Consider the following 10,174-nt stretch of genomic DNA (forward strand, 5'->3'; position numbering starts at 1 on the left):
TCACTTTCATTGAACTGTTCAGGTTTAATTAGAAAAGAAAGCATTGGGCCAAATCGCTGGAAATCTTGAAATCTGTCCGAAGATTGTGATTCCAGTTCTTGCACGTACATTCTAATCTCAGCGCCAAACGCCGGGCGCTGTTCCACGTGGCGTGAGAGTGATGTAAGCAGCAAATCAGGACTTAAAAATATCCCAGTACAGTGGCGCTGGAACAATTGTTAAGGTGGGGGTGCTGAGCTGTGCCCCCTCTTGCCCCTGTCTGCACCCCTCACTGCCCCAGGCTGGGGCCAGTGGGCCACAGCTGGGGGTGGCTGCAGAGCCCTGGGCCGGCAGCCAGGACCCCAGGTCAGCAGCGGAGCCCCCGGGACCGGTGGCCAGGACCCGGGGCCAGCAGCGGGCTGAGCAGGGACAGCGGATAGAACCTCAGCTGGCAGGGGGCTTGCGGCCAGGATCCCAGGTCAGCAGCAGAGCCCCCGGGACAGGTGGCCAGGACCCGGGCAGTGTGAGTGCCACTGAAAATCAGCTCGCGTGCCGCCTTCAGCATGCGTGCCATAGGTTGCCTACCCTTGCCTTCCTGCCAAATGACCAACTAGCGCTCGGCTGAGCCCTCATTGTTGTTAATGTAGCCTCACACTCTACAAGGCAGCAGAAATGGAGGGAGGGGAGACAGCATGGCAGACAGAGACAGAGACACAAACCCTGTGTGTGTGAGAGAGAGAGAGAGAGAGAGAGAGAGAGAGAGAGAGAGAGATGCGCATTGCTCCTTTAAGTAGGCTGACACCACTCTGAGTACATTGCCTTTTTATGTAGATCAGCAAGTTGAGACAGCAGCTGCTGCCAGCAAACTCCCTCTGTCCTGAGCCCTGTCATGTCCCCCCCTGCTCAATGGAGGTGGGGTAAGCGGAGGGGGACACCCTGACATTAACACCCCTCTTTCCCCTCCCTCTCCCTCCCCCCCCCCCCAGCAAGCAGGAGGCTCCCAGGAGCAGCTCCAAGGCAGAGGGCAGGAGCAGCACATGGCAGTGGGGGGAGGGACAGCTGAACTGCCGGCAATTGATAGCCTGCTGGGTAGCTGCTGCACAGGGAACTTAGGGGAGCGGGGAGCTGATAGGGGGCTGCCGGTCCACCCTGGTTCCAAGCCCCGACCAGCTCGCTCCAACAGGCTGCTCTTTCTGCAAGCATTGGACAAAGCAGGCAGCTGCCAAACAATATTATAAGAGAACATTGCACAACTTTAAATGAGCATGTTCTCTAATTGATCAGCAACGTAACAACATTAACCGAAATGACTTTAAGTGAGGAGTTACTGTACATCTTATTCCAACATCATTTTTATTATTATCATTTATTATTTGTAGTATAGTTGTGGCCTGAAACCCCATTCAGGATTGGGACCCCGTGGTGCTAAACAATAGGAAGAGGCAGTCTATATCCCGAGGAGCTTACACTCCTGAATCTGAACTGAGCTCCATGCAGACGAACCCCTCCTTGCAGATATGCAGAGCACCATTGACTTTGCTTTGAGACAGGGTGCAACAAACAAGCAGAAGGATTGGGGAAAGGAGAATGAGGAAAACTTTCCCTTTGCTATAAATTTGTATGATGCTGGCCCTAAAGCACAATGGGGCCCTGATCTCTAGGTGTCAGTGTAACACAAATAATGAGGTCAGACTAGATCAGGGGTTCTCAAACTGGGGGTCAGGACCCCTCGGGGGTTGCGAGGTGTGAAAGTAGAATGAATTATATTGAAATTATAATTCATTAAAGAAATGCTACTTGAAGGGTTTGTTGAAATATACTTGTCAGGAAGAGAAACATTAAGGAGTGTTTCAGAGGAACAGCCGTGTTAGTCTGTATTCGCAAAAAGAAAAGGAGTACTTGTGGCACCTTAGAGACTAACCAATTTATTTGAATAAATTAAATTAATTAAATAAATTGGTTAGTCTCTAAGGTGCCACAAGTACTCCTTTTCTTATTAAGGAGTGTGAGACAATGGGTCCTCAAACTAATTAACTTAGCGCTCCTACTGAACTAGGAGATTGGTAAACGTTAGTATGCAAATAAGATATGTATGTATATTTGTCAGTTTCTGCTTTCTTTTGTCTCTTATGTTAAATTGGCTTTGGCTTAGCTGTATAAATAATGACAGGTTTCAGAGTAACAGCCGTGTTAGTCTGTATTCGCAAAAAGAAAAGGAGTACTTGTAGCACCTTAGAGACTAACCAATTTATTTGAGCATGAGCTTTCGTGAGCTACAGCTCACTTCATCAGATGTATACCGTGGAAACTGCAGCAGACTTTTTCAGGGTGAAAGCTGGAGGCATGCAGGTAGGAATAGCGGTCAGTAGGTTTCCGGTATAGGGTGGTGTTTATGTGGCCATTGTTTATTAGCACTGTAGTGTCCAGGAAGTGGATCTGACCACACCACACGATCCATCGTCTACAGCCAAGCTCTGCGATACAACCGCATTTGCTCCAACCCCTCAGACAGAGACAAACACCTACAAGATCTCTGTCAAGCTTTCTTACAACTACAATACCCACCTGCAGAAGTAAAGAAACAGATTGATAGAGCCAGAAGAGTTCCCAGAAGTTACCTACTACAGGACAGGCCTAACAAAGAAAATAACAGAACGCCACTAGCGGTCACCTTCAGCCCCCAACTAAAACCCCTCCAACGCATTATTAAGGATCTACAACCTATCCTAAAGGATGACCCAACACTCTCACAAGTCTTGGGAGACAGGCCAGTCCTTGCCTACAGACAGCCCCGCAACCTGAAGCAAATACTCACCAACAACCACATACCACACAACAGAACCACTAACCCAGGAACTTATCCTTGCAACAAAGCCCGTTGCCAATTGTGCCCACATATCTATTCAGGGGACACCATCACAGGGCCTAATAACATCAGCCACACTATCAGAGGCTCGTTCACCTGCACATCCACCAATGTGATATATGCCATCATGTGCCAGCAATGCCCCTCTGCCATGTACATTGGTCAAACTGGACAGTCTCTACGTAAAAGAATAAATGGACACAAATCAGATGTCAAGAATTCTAACATTCATAAACCAGTCGGAGAACACTTCAATCTCTCTGGTCACGCAATCACAGACATGAAGGTCGCTATCTTAAAACAAAAAAGCTTCAAATCCAGACTCCAGCGAGAAACTGCTGAATTGGAATTCATTTGCAAATTGGATACTATTAATTTAGGCTTAAATAGAGACTGGGAGTGGCTAAGTCATTATGCAAGGTAGCCTGTTTCCTCTTGTTTTTTCCTACCCCCCCCCCCCCCAGATGTTCTGGTTTAACTTGGATTTAAACTTGGAGAGTGGTCAGTTTAGATGAGCTATTACCAGCAGGAGAGTGAGTTTGTGTGTGTATGGGGGTGGGGGGGGGATGTGAGAAAACCTGGATTTATGCAGGAAATAGCCCGACTTGATTATGTAAAGAGTTGTCACTTTGGATGGGCTAGCACCAGCAGGAGAGTGAATTTGTGGGGGGGGGGGGTGGAGGGTGAGAAAACCTGGATTTGTGCTGGAAATGGCCCACCTGATGATCACTTTAGATAAGCTATTACCAGCAGGACAGTGGGGTGGGAGGAGGTATTGTTTCATATTCTCTGTGTATATATAAAGTCTGCTGCAGTTTCCACGGTATACATCTGATGAAGTGAGCTGTAGCTCACGAAAGCTCATGCTCAAATAAATTGGTTAGTCTCTAAGGTGCTACAAGTACTCCTTTTCTTTCTGTATAAATAAGTTATCTTGAGCCTCAGAGAGGGGCTCACATCTGGGTGCATTAGCAAAGCGCTTTGCTAATAAACAGATTAAGTGAGCTGTAGCTCACGAAAGCTCATGCTCAAATAAATTGGTTAGTCTCTAAGGTGCCACAAGTACTCCTTTTCTTTTTGCGAATACAGACTAACACGGCTGTTCCTCTGAAACCTGACAAATTATGCGAGTCCTGAATATGACTTTGACAATTTGGAGGTTCCACCGAGATGGCAACCGTCTTCTCTGGGGCTGTGTGACTTCTGACTGTTCTTAGGACGGCTGTGGCAAGCCGGCACCTGGGCATTTGGCCCGAGCGGTCCTCTGCCAGAATGGAAGGATGCATGACCACAGTGAAGTCTACGCCATCAAACCTGTTGGTTCCCACTCTGTTCTGGTAGGGATCCCGGGATCTGACATCAGGAATCTGGTCAGGTAATTATTTCTGTGTTTTGTCTGGACTGAGGACTGTCCTGTCTCTGTGTCTATCCGTCCTCCCTGTGGTGTGTTTGAGTCTGGGCGCCATCTCCATCCGAGGATCTGCTGACCAAAGGGTTCCTGTCTCCACGATCTGAGTGAGTGAAATCTGCACAATCGCAGCCGCACCGCGCCTTGGGTAAAACCCTTGGTGTGAAAGCCAGGGCGATTGAGGCAGTAGCCTGTGGTCTCCTTTTGTGTGTTGCACTGGGCATCACTCTGACGAACCCGACTTTCCTTCTTGTGTGATTGGTGTGTAAAGTCCTCCTGTATGGGTAACCAGACGTCTAAGTCGGGACAGTTCCCTAAAGGAATGCCGGCTCAGTTTCTGTATTTTAGGAAGAGTCCGGACTCCTGTAAATTTCTGGAAAAATGGTCTAGGCTAAGGGGGTCAGGTAGAATGGCTACTACCAGCACTATGCTTCTGTCCCCAGAAGCCTTTACCGCTATTCTGAGGGAAAATGGGCCCTTTTCCCACAGAAATGGTCTATAAGGGACTGCTGCAGGCAGAGAGAGAATCTGATCAAAATTGTTTGACTATTGGGTAATGTAATCAAAATCACTAAAGGATGTAAGGGGTTTCTATTGGAACTTAACTTGGCTGCTCCTGGTTGTGTCTAGTTGTACAAGATGGAAGTGTAATTGGGGTACAGTTGTGTAAAAGAGTAATCACAGTGCAAGGAATGTTAGGCAAAAGAGAATTTTGTGTGTGTGTATAGTGCTAAAATCTGAAGCTGTGTCTCAGCTATTACATGAGAATAAACTTATAGCTTGGTACAGCAGAGAAACTATTGCAAACATGGTCTGTTGCACAAGAGGGGAAACTGAGGTACACCACCTCATGAATTTCATAAATGATCAGTGAGTGGGGTAATTCACTAGCCTGACTATAGAACAGCCTGACTATAGAACAAAATAAGTACAGCTTGGAGGTAATTCTTCTGTTTTTCCTGCAATTAGCAAGGAAATTTGAAAAAGAAAGTGGTATTATTATTAAGCAATAATCTGTCCCCACCAGGGGCTTGGAAAGTGTTTCTTTTGTTTTTAGACTCTACAAGCAAGCTGGTGCCAGCTGAAGAATAACTCAGAATACCATGGATCTATGTTTTGTGTTGTTTGTCTGTGGTGTTGTCTTGTTGCTAGCATTGTTGTGTTTTAATGAACAGAAAACCTCATGACATGGGTGGGGGATGGCTTCAAAAGGCTGACCTGGTGGGGGCGGGGGGGGGGGGGGGGAGGATGTGTATGGGAATGCAAAAGGCTAACTCAGGAGAATCCCAAAATTCAGTGGCCACTGTTAGGATCTTGGGACAAAGACTGAGTAGACGTCTTAAAAGACAAACTCGGCCAACCTAAAACTAAATTGGCAAAAGGAGAGGTTGATTGTTTCATGCAGTGGTGGGAAGAGGCAAATCATAGGTGGACAGAATCAAAACTTGCCTCTCTCAAAGATTCTGGCTTCTATCCCACCAGATGCAACTCATTTTACTGTTGTTGATTTGTGCTCTGCTTTCTTTTCTGTCCCGGTTCACCCTGACTCCCAGTTCCTGTTTGCCTTTTCTTACAAGGGGCAACAGTACACATGGACCACACTGCCCCAGGGGTATACTGAAAGCCCGTCATATTTTTCCCAAGCATTAGCCTGAGACCTTGCTGACCTTGTTTTCCCGTCCAGGTCCACACTAGTCCAATATGTAGATGATCTACTCCTCTGTTCCCCTTCATTGTCTGCCTCTGAAACTGACTCTTTAGTGCTCCTTACTGCCCTAGCAAATAAGGGTCACAAAGCTTCTCGCTCTAAACTACAACTCTGTCAAACTTCTGTCACATACCTTGGCTTTCTCCTCTTCCAGGGTTCCTGTGCACTTTCTCCCACCTGCGTCCAAGCTATCCTTAGCTTTCCCCGACACAGCTCCCCACGCTAGGTCCGGAAGTTTTTAGGCATGGCTGGATTTTGCAGACAATGGATTCCCCAATATGTCTCCCTTGCAAAACCTCTCCAGGAACTCACTGGATTCTCTGTGCCTGACCCCATGCCGTGGCCCCCTGAGGCCAATTCTGCCTTTGTTTCCCTCAAACAGGGTTTGGCTTCTGCCCCTGCCTTAGGGCTGCCTGACTATTCTAAGCCTTTTACCCTTTTCTGCCACGAACAATCTGGGTGTGCACTTGGAGTTCTCACTCAGATGCACAGAGAAAAGAACCGACCAGTGGCTTATTTCTCTGCCACTTTAGACCCTGTTGCCCAAGGCTTACCCCCCTGCCTGCGTGCTGTGGCTGCTGCAGCGTGCCTAGGCGAAATGTCTGAGTCCCTTGTTCTCTGCTCTCCTCTTACCCTCCTGGTCCCCCACTGACCTCACCCTGCTCCAAGACTCTGCCCCAGAAACCGAGAGAGAATCCTGGGTTGCCCAGGGGTTGCTCTCTACATTCCAATTCCTTTTGGCGCTCGCCTACTGGCGCCTTTGTAGCCCCCTTTTCACTCTACCCATCTCTGGCCGCCCTGCTACACGGTGTTTCGCACGTCGGAAAGGAGGGGATGGTCTCTGCTGTAACAAAGACAGGATGGTGGGCCCCCCATTTTAGCTCTTATGCAGCCCGCCACTGTGCAGCCTGTACCATTTGCCAAAGTCATAATATTGGTAAACCTGTAAAAGTGGCCCAGGGGTTCCGGGGCCTGCCTCAAGCACCGTTCTTGCACAAATGCCTAAGTGTCAACAATATGAATTTATATTGGTTATGGTATGTTTATTCTCCGTTTGGACTGAAGCCTTTCCTTGTCGCAAGGCTGACTCACTGTCTGTTGCCAAATGTTTGTTAAATCATATTATGCCTGCCAAGGGAATTCCTGCTACTCTGTCCAGTGATCCAACACCTGGACCGTATATTGCATACCAGACACCTGTTGCACTGTCCCTACCACCCGCAGAGTGCAGGTGCAGTTGAAAGACAAAATGGTGTACTTAAGAATAAGCTTGCTAAAATTTGTGACTCTACAGGATTAAGCTGGCCAGTAGCCCTTATGGACATGAGATCCACGCCATTCCAAAGGCATAAATTAAGTCCCTTTGAAATTGTTATGGGACGCCCTATGCGAGCAATGACTACCATTACTCCCGTTCCAGATTTGAACTTGACTCACAGTGCGCTCCTTCAGTATTGCAAGGGACTTATGCAAGCTGTAAGTCACTTCCATTCACAGGTTCGAGTCGCCTGGCCCATGGAACCCACCTCCAATGCTTGCCACAACCTCAAGCCAGGTGATTGGGTCTATGTACGGCGCCATCATCGAAAGCACACCTTGGAGCCCCAGTGGAAGGGTCCTCATCAGGAACTGCTTACTACACAGACGGCTGTTAAACTATCTGGCATCGCAGAGTGGATACATGCTTCACAGTGTAAGAAGGCACCATCCCCAGAGAACCAGTCATCACCTCAAAACAACGCAGAGTCAATTTTGACTCCAGAAGAAGACGTAGAGGAACAGTCTGCAATACCTTACAATCTATGCTCTTGTAAGGGATGCCAGAAGCAGACGACGAACAACAACAAAAAAAAAGCAGTAGCGAGCCTAGCGCCTACTGCCTGGTGGGCATAAAACCGTGACTGTGGTTCCCTCAGTTGAGGTTGTCAGAACCAGAAGAGCCTTGCCTCCAACATGCGCCTCTGCCTGTTCCTCGGCTGCTGGACGGGGTCTGGGGAGACCACGATGACAATTCTTTTATCCAGCAGCAGGTGTGGATAGCTCAGACACTTAATATTTCTAATTGCTGGGTCTGCAGCCACGTCCCAGCGCACCCTCAAACTGGTGTTCCTGTCCTGGCTATCCCACTCAAGTCCCCAGACCTCACTGGAGGGCCTTGTCCGTTTAACAAAATATGGAACAGCAATGACTCTTGGGAAGCGGTGGGAATAAATGCATCTAAATGGATAAGTATGGTGGAGGGAAAAGGTCATTGGTGTTGAGTGTGTAATGGGACAGGGCTGGATCTGGGGAAAAGCCGTTGCCTTCAGCATATTGTGGCCAATGGTGTATGGGATTATTCAAACAAAACTAAAAAATGGTGGGTATGGAGATATGAATTTTTTTCTCAACCTGGGATCAAACAGAGAAATCACTCATGTTCCCTCTACAGTAACCTTAGTGAAAACAATACAATCTTTCAATGTCATGCAAATAACACCACTCCTCATAAGGAGAATTACCCTGTACCCTTTGGGGGATACTACTCCTCCTTTGCAAACACCTATATGACAAATAGGTGCAACTGACCCTTCCTGGCCTTAATAGGCCATCACTGGGTGTGTGGGACCAGAGCTTATACCTCACTACCAGCTAATTGGTCAGGAATCTGTTATCCCGCCCAACTCTTCCCACAATTCCGAGTGCTAGGAACCTTCCCTCGAGAACGCCTCCGCAATTTCAGGCGAAAAAGAAGGGACTTAACAGATGCCCAATGGTATGTAAATAACATAAGCCCCTTAACCTGGGAAGAGGCCATTGGCGGTTCCTTAATACCATTAGGGGGAGTAATACATCATGCAAAAAGGCTCCTAAGGTTACAAGCAGTAGTTGAAATAATGGCAAATGAAACCGGAGAAAGTTTAAGAGCCCTGGCCAAAGAAATGGGCAATCCGACAGATGGCCCTCCAAAACCGTCAGGCATTGGACATAGTGCTGCCAGCAAAAGGAGGGACTTGTGCTCTCATTGGAAAAGACTGCTGTGTGTAAATACCAGACAACACCAATGAGGTAATAGATCGTGCTAGCCACTTAGAACAAATCGCATATCTTCCCCATGAAGAGCCAAGTTCTTTATGGAAGTGGCTAAGTAACCTTTTCAATTTCTCTGGCATAGGAAACTGGTTGTTTCAGGGAGCCTAACTCTCCTGTTTGGAATCCTAATAATTTTTGTATGTTTTCAGTTACTTTCCTGTTGTATCCAAAATTGTGTCAGGCATGCTACACAGATAGCTGCCCCAAACCAGAGTGCTAATTTGATGATTTTAAATATCTCTGATGAACAAAGAGATAAAGAACGATTGATATGTGGAACCCAGTCATTGTTGGTCATTGTGTAGCTTGACCAAAAGGAGGGATTGTGAAAGTAGAATGAATTATATTGAAATCATAATTCATTAAAGAAATGCTACTTGAAGGGTTTGTTGAAATATACTTGTCAGGAAGAGAAACATTAAGGAGTGTGAGACAATGGGTCCTCAAACTAATTAACTTAGAGCTCCTACTGAACTAGGAGATTGGTAAATGTTAGTATGCAAATAAGATATGTATGTACATTTGTCAGTTTCTGCTTTCTTTTGTCTCTTATGTTAAATTGGCTTTGGCTTAGCTGTATAAATAAGTTATCTTGAGTCTCAGAGAGGGGCTCACATCTGGGTGCATTAGCAAAGCGCTTTGCTAATAAACAGAGTGGTCTGACAAATTATGCGAGTCCTAAATCTGACTTTGACAGAGGTTATTACATGGGGGGGGGGGTTGCGAGCTGTCAGCCTCCACTGCAAACCCCGCTTTGCCTCCAGCATTTAGAATGGTGTAAATATATTTTACAGTGTTTTTAATTTTTAAGGGGGGGTTGCACTCAGAGGCTTGCTATGTGAAAGGGGTCACCAGTACAAAAGTTTGAGAACCACTGGACTAGATGATCTGATTATTCATAGATTCTAAGGCCATCTAGACCAACCTCCTGTATAATGCAGGCCATAGAACTGCCCCAAAATAATTCCTAGACCAGATCTTCTAGTTAAACGTCCAATAGTGGTTTAAAAATCATCGGTGATGGAGAATCCACCACAAGCCTTGGTAAGTTGTTCCAATGGTTAATTACTTTCACCTTTAAAAATGTATGCCTTATTTCCAGTCTAAATGTGTCCAGTTTCACCTTCCAGCCATTGGACCA

General features: G+C 46.8%; 1 long non-coding RNA gene across 1 annotated transcript; it reads left to right on the forward strand.

The window, feature by feature from the left end:
• Positions 1-3,847: 3,847 nt before the first annotated feature.
• Positions 3,848-9,700, forward strand: LOC142072960 (uncharacterized). Its single transcript, XR_012669585.1, has 2 exons — positions 3,848-4,220; positions 6,116-9,700. It is a non-coding gene; the product is annotated as an uncharacterized LOC142072960 (long non-coding RNA).
• Positions 9,701-10,174: the final 474 nt, after the last annotated feature.

Source organism: Caretta caretta, chromosome 8, assembly GCF_965140235.1.
Source record: "Caretta caretta isolate rCarCar2 chromosome 8, rCarCar1.hap1, whole genome shotgun sequence".
Classification (NCBI taxonomy): domain Eukaryota; kingdom Metazoa; phylum Chordata; order Testudines; family Cheloniidae; genus Caretta; species Caretta caretta.